Here is a 7369-nt window from a genome sequence, read left to right as displayed (position 1 = left end):
TCTTTGAAGACTTCCTTCAAGAACAACAAAATTTTTCATTTCTTCTAAGGAAGCCTCTTAGGTTAGCCTTACATATTCTGATTTGGGGCATGTTCAGCATTTCTTCTGTTATTCATTTTTGTTTTGGAGTGGGCAAAAACATGGAAATAATTTGATTTGCTCCAAGGAAAAGGGCTTTGAAAATAAACTTCATACAATATTTATCCAGGAGGTGACTTGAAGAAGATAAATTGCTTTTATTAGGTAGGACATCTACAAAGTGGCTCTCATCACTGATCTAGACATTACACATTTGTCATTGTACATCAGTTCTTTCCAACGTAGGAGATACCATTTAGGGAGGAACATTTTCCAAAAGCCCTCCAGCCCTTCTCTTATCATATTGTCCAGAACTGAGTCATATGCCCATCCTAAACCAATCACTGGCAATAGGAATTGGGGCCAATGTACTTAGCTCACGCTAAACATGAGTTAGCTCTTCAGTAGGGACAGCGTCTTGAGGGAAAGGAACAGACACATTCTGCCAACAAAAAAGAAGTGGGTGATAATGTTGTGCACACAGTCAACATATCCCTATTTTTTGGATGTGGAATCTAGGCTCACTGGCAAGTGATGTAATAGATTCAAACCATCTTGGATCCTAATCACTTCCTCATTATTCTAACCTGAGAAAAGCATGGTTTGCACTAACTGGATTGGGGCTATGCAGCACAGACCTAATCTGGTTTTAAAAAGGCATTTCTTTAGGACAGTGCAATAACTCCTAACCACTTTTAGTACACAGGCCTCTTATCAATGATACAGCAGCATCTGCATATATTTTCAGGGAAAGAAGCAGCATCAGTGTTAGAGATATATATGGTTTAGGTTTATGGACAATGCTTGGTGAACATCTGGGTTCATAGCCACCTTAAAGTAATCCCACCGCCACTCTGGATACTTGCTCGGCTGCGCGAGAGTCCTTCCGTAAGTCCCTTCACTTCTTTCTCATCTGTAAAATGAAGATAAAAACATCTACTTTGAAAGGCTGTTGGAAGGATGAGGACAAAAGTATATGTACAGAGTACCATGATAATTGGCCCATTATAGACACCCAAAAACCATATGCTATTACTTGTGTTTATACATAGCCTAAACCTTAAGAAAACTGACAGGTGAGAATCTGGAAAAACTTTTAACCAATTACAACAGAGATCGGAACTCATGGGAAGATCAGAAAGCATCATTATGTGAATAGTTGAGCATCCAAGAACCAAAACAACTGTTTAATGAACAAAGTCTTGCTAGAGACTTTGCAGGGTAGATTGTGAAATTGCATCATATTGTACAAAAATACCCAGAAAAACTTGCAGTCAATGAAACCATTAATACCTATAGAGCCATTGTGATCATGCATGAACTGGGTTCACCCTCTGTTCTTATAAAATGAACTGTTCCTGGAGTTCATAGGATTGGGGAAATACAGGAAGCAGAATTTGGTCTAGTACATTATGTACACAACATGATTAATGAAACTGTAAAATCAACTTTGTTGTGAGGAGACAAAATCTTTCAAACAAGGACTATGCCTGAATCAAAACAAAAATAATTTTAAAAACCACATTTTTGTCGGTTCTATTCAATTTATTCATCAGACATTTTAAATACAAAATTTAATTTGATCTCAAAGTTTCTGTATTATTGCCAAACTTTATAGAAGCCATTCCGTTTATATTATTTTTAAAAATCAAATTTCTCTTTAATGACATTTGCCATTTTGATTTCTAATTAATTTGCTGTCCTGGTCCTCGAGGAAAAATGTTGTTATAATAATATCAAGAAGTTTTAGAATGGCATATTTACTGCTAGGAAATCCCTAAATGTCTTTTTTCTTTTTAGATGAACCATTACTGGTTGAATTTTAAAATTACAAAAGATGGTCCTATTGTATTATAGGTTCTTCGGTTGTGTTGGTGAATTCCTGGTTGCAAAATAACTTCCACATAATGTCCTATTCCATAAACCTCCATTAAAGAATAAAAGCTGGGGCGCCTGGGTGGCTCAGTCGGTTAAGCGTCCGACTTCAGCTCAGGTCACGATCTCGCGGTCCGAGAATTCGAGCCCCGCGTCGAGCCCGTCCTCGAGCCCCGGGCTGATGGCTCAGAGCCTGGAGCCTGCTTCCGATTCTGTGTCTCCCTCTCTCTCTGCTCCTCCCCCGTTCATGCTCTGTCTCTCTCTGTCTCAAAAATAAATAAACGTTAAAAAAAAAAGAAATATTAAAAAAAAAAAAAAGAATAAAAGCTATTTTTTTTTTCCCTACATCCTACGAAGAAGGCGAGTTAAACTGATTTCACATGTGGAGAAGCCTGCTGAACTCATTTTCCTTCTTGGGAGTAGGGAAGGAGGAGAAGTAGAGGGAAAAGGAAAGAAATCTCCTTTACAATAAATTCCAGCTCACCCATAAGCCAAGCGAAATAAAGACAGTAGAGGGATTAGGACTGTTTGCGAGTAAAAAAAGTAAAAAGACCTAGATGAAATCAGTTCCTTAGGTGGGGCAAATGGAAGATGTTAACAATAGAGGAATCTGAGTGAGGGGTATATGGTGACTGACTATACTATATTTGCAACTTTTTTTTTTTTGTAAATTTGTAACTATTTTAAGTGAAATTTATTAAACAAACAAAAAAAAAGTCCTGCATGTGACCCTTCTGGCTCTTCCACATGTCAACTGTGTTAAACTTGAGCAAAATATTTAACCCCTCTAAGCCTCAAATTTCATTCATCCAAAAAATGACCATATGGAGCCTACTTCAAAAGACTGTAGTGAGGATTAAATGAGCTAATGAAGTGCTGGACACAATACTCAGCATGAAGTTAGTGTCTGCAAAGTAATTATCATCATTAATGTGTGCCCATCAAAGGGCTGGGCATTGCAGTATTCAATGGAAGGCACAACCACTAAAAAGCACCGTGTCCTTGTTTCTTCCTGACTTCTCAATACGTGTAGATGGAACAATAATCTTCACAATCACCTAGGTTCTAAAACCCATTTTGGTGCTTCTCTTTCCCTTGATCTTGCATTCAATCAGGCAGCAGGTCCTGTTAAACCTACTGCCGTACTCTTCTCAATCTTGTCACCTCTTCATTCCAACCACTGGCTCCTGTCTATCTCTACCAAGATATCATCTTCCTGGCTTTCCTGCCTATTTCCTCTGTTCCTCCAAGCCCTCCTGCAGCATGGTCTCACTAATCTCTCTACATCATGCTACCTAACCTTCAGTAACTCTCCATTTTCAATGAACCGAATTTCTCATTCTTTGCTTTGGCATTCAGGGCCACCCATGATCTAGCCTCAATCTACCTTTCCAGCTGTTTTTCCCACTACTCCCCTTCATACACCCTTAGATCTAATTTACCCAAATCATCAACTAGTCGTGAGACATGCCTGAATCTTAATAGCAGACACTGAGACCCAGAGACACTAAGAAAATAGCCAAAGGTCACAGAATTTATGGCAAAGCAGATTTTCAGTCATTGATGGCATTGTAAATTAATATGTGGGGAGTATTCAACGTCTGCCAACATACAGCAGCGATGGAAAAAAATCAAAAGACAAGATATTAAAAACCAATGTATCTCTGAGAACTTGAAAAGTAAGGTTTCACCTGTTCTGGATCCAAAAGTAGTACAGGTGGCCAGGAGTTCTCCAGAGTATCAAGGATTACAAGTGTCCTACCTAAAGTGGAGAAAGGTAAAGCTAACTATTTAAACTAGTAACCCAGGGAGAGCTCCCTTAGCCCAGGGTGACTGAAAACAACAATCATTGCCTGAGTCTACCACTTATATACAAACTATGTACACCTAGAGAGCCTAGAGGATACAGACATAGCCTTGTGGCCAAGTTGCCTGCTGGCTCAGTAACTGCATTGAGGATACCCCTAATGGACCAGAAACCACCTATGTAACACCTGCTCCCGAACTGGGGAAATACGGGGCCAGGCAGAGGCAACCACAAAAATCTAGACAGGGCAGATGGAGAGAACTCAGAAGGAAGAAAAAAAAGTCATCTTCGGTGTTATACCACAAGCTAGAATTACATACACATGGGGAAATTAATTCTATGAAAGGTAATAAAAGTTAACAATTTGGATAGAACCTCACTCCCAAGTGACATCAATAACTACCCTAGAAGTAACCTTAAGTATTTTTAAGTCCTAAAAATAGAAATAGAATCTATTTTTTAAAAATTACTAAACAAGGGGTGCCTGGGTGGTTCAGTTGGTTAAGCCTCCGGCTCTTGGTTTCAGCCCAGGTCATGATTCCCAGCGTCATGGGATTGAGCGCCGCATCAGGCTCTGTGCTGAGCATAGAGCCTGCTTGGGATTCTCAATCTCTCTCCCTTGTCCTCACCCCTCCCCTGCTCACACATGTACTCTCTCTAAAAAGATTTCTAAACAAAATAAGCAGAAATTACACAAAAAGTATAGGTACATACACCAGAAATTCTGGGCGTGAAATTAAAAACTCCATAAATGGAATGCACAAAGAGTTAGCAAACCGGAAGACCACCCTGAGGAATTCCATGAGAGACACAGATAAAAATATACAAAAGAACAACTAAGAGACACAGAGAATGAGGTTATGTTTAATGAGAGTTCCTGAAGCAGAGAATATATGAAAGGGTGAAGCTATATTCAATTTCTTCAATTCTTCACCCAAATGTTACCATGTCAGTGTGATCTACCCCCACTATTCCATTTAAACTCGTGACCACCTCTCTATCACTCCTCCTTTCCCTTACCTGACCTGAGTTTTCTCCATAGCATTTACCAGCCTCTAACATACTCCATAAATTATGTATATTAACTGTCTCTCCCGACTACAATATGAGAGCTATGAGGATAAAACTCATCTGTTTTGGTAAGTGCTATATTCCCTTAGAACATTAAAAAAGCAATTGTTACACATCGTAAATATGTAGTGAATGAAAATTAATGGCTGAATATTTTTCATAATGGAAGAAAATCAGCGAGCCCTTGGTTTGAAGGTGAACAACAAAAACCTAAAAAATATGTTATCACACATTATTATGACAATTGGAGCGGTTTGAATTTAAATAGTGTTTATGTTTATCAATATACAATTTCTTAAATATGATAACTGTATTTATGTAGCAAAATGTCTTTGTTCTTAGGAGATGCATTCTTGAGTATTCGATGATGAATTGTCATGGTGTCTGCAACTAACTTTCATAGTTAAGAGAAAAAACATAAATTACACATGCATGTGTGTATATTTACAAATAAATATAGAGCAAATGTAGAAACTTAACGATTGGTAAATATAAATGAAGAATATACAGGTGCTTATTTTCTATGGATTATAAAGTTTTTCAAGATAACAAATTTTCAAGATAACATTAAGGAAAAATTAGTACATAGAAAAGAACTTAGCAGAATAGATAAAAATAAGAGAACTTCTGGGAGAGTAAGATACCAACAGTTCCTCTCCTCCCCACAAAGCAACTATAACACTAGAAAAAAAGATAGTCAAAAACCACCTTTTCAGGGCTCTGGAAATAAACAAAAGGGAAATAACAACTTGAAAAGGAGACTCTGAGGCATTCTTACCTGGGGCTATTTCCATTTTCCTCTCCAGCTTGATAAGGTAGGTAATGCTAACAGGACAGGGATGGCAGTGAAAACTAACAGTTCCTCTTCCAGGGTGGGCTCACCTGATCTGGAGTGGAAGGCAAGAAGTGCATACCCAGCGGTATTGTTAGTAAAAACAGGAAAGTTAGAGGGACCAAAAAAAAAAAAAAAAAAAAAGAAAAAGGTGTATAATTCAGCTTGTCTGAGATTATGGTCCCATGTGAGACTTGAATCCAGCAGACTAACGAAAAAATTAGCAAGAAGACTGCAAATGAGGGGCTAAATATGCTCTCTGCACATCTGTGCCTGAGCAGGAGGCTGCATGCATATATAAGGAAGATTTAAAGGGCCCAAGCTCTCCACATATCCCTGGGCTGACAGAGAGGGTGAACACATGTCACAAGACCTGGAAAGGCTCAGGGGGGAGTAAAAGTGGGGGAAGACCAAAAAAAACTTGCCTGAACTTGGAATGCATACCTCATACACCTACAGATACATCAGGAGAGGACAGATCTACTGACTTAAGGCTTTTGACTACAATCTCTGACTAACCATTGGATGACCACTCAACTATAGATATGTAGGGGCATCCTCTAAAAGAGCTAGGCTCAAAAACTAAAACTACAAACTAAAATAACTGAGCAGAGAAATCAGCAGACACATGGCAGGAGAGAGATTTTTCAGATTAAGTCCAGGCAAATTACAAAGCAAACAAATTAACAACAATAACAACAAAAGCAGCAACAACCGTCAGGGGAACTAATGTCAAATCTGGAGTTGCTATAATATGTTACATAATATCTCCAGTTTTCAACAAATGTGTGAAGCATATAAAAAAAAAATAAAGTGTGACCCATATTCAAGAAAAAAACCATCAAGAGAAACTATGTTTGTGTTCAGATGTTGAATATAATGAGTAAAGACTATAACTCACAGAAGAACATATACTGCATGATTCTACACAGATGAGATATCTCAAACAGTCAAACTCATAGAAACAGAGAGAATGGTCATTGACAGGAGGAAGAAATGGGGAGTTGCTGTTCAAAGGGTATACAATTTTAGTTATGCAAGATGATTCAGTACTAGACATCTGCTGTAGAACCTTGTGCCTATAGTTAATACTGTATTGTGCACTTAAAAAACTGTTCATAGATCTCATGTTAAATGTCCATACCACAATAAGAAAAAAGGACTACAAAGCAACTATTATAAATTTGTTTAAAAACTTAAAGGGAACAATGATTAAAGACTTAAAAGGAAATGACAGGGGCACCTGGGAGGCTCAGTCAGTTAAGCGTCCAACTTCGGCTCAGGTCATGATCTCGCGGTTTTGTTAAGTTCGAGCCCCGTGTGGGGCTCTGTGCTGACAACTCGGAGCCTGGAGCCTGCTGCGGATTCTGTGTCTCCCTCTCTCTCTGCCCCTTCCCCACCTGTGCTCTATCAAAAATAAATAAAATGCTAAAAAAAATTTTAAAGGAAATAAATATGACAGTGAATCAACAGAGAATCTCAAAAAAAAAACAAAAAAAAACCAAAAAAAAACCCCAGCTCTTATTAAAAAGAATCTATGAGAATTCTAGAGTCAAAAACAGTAACTGAAAATTCCTAGACAGGAATTTTTTATCCAATTTAAAACACAAGATAATAACAATTGAAGAAATATGTACAGAGCCTCCAAGACCTGTGGCACAGTACCAAGGGTATCAATATACCTAAGAACCCCAGAAAGGGGCAGA

The 7369-nt window shown here is 38.2% G+C and overlaps 1 long non-coding RNA gene across 1 annotated transcript; it reads right to left on the bottom strand.

Moving 5' to 3' along the window:
• Nucleotides 1-212: 212 nt before the first annotated feature.
• Nucleotides 213-5773, bottom strand: LOC109263020 (uncharacterized). Its single transcript, XR_002078048.2, has 2 exons — nucleotides 5610-5773; nucleotides 213-991 (listed from the first exon to the last, which is right to left on the bottom strand). It is a non-coding gene; the product is annotated as an uncharacterized LOC109263020 (long non-coding RNA).
• Between the last annotated feature and the right edge of the window lie 1596 nt (nucleotides 5774-7369).

Source organism: Panthera pardus, unplaced genomic scaffold, assembly GCF_024362965.1.
Source record: "Panthera pardus isolate Hobbes unplaced genomic scaffold, ASM2436296v1 HiC_scaffold_24, whole genome shotgun sequence".
NCBI lineage: Eukaryota > Metazoa > Chordata > Mammalia > Carnivora > Felidae > Panthera > Panthera pardus.
Note: the sequence above shows the minus strand (reverse complement) of the source record. Positions and strands in the feature narration are given on the sequence as shown.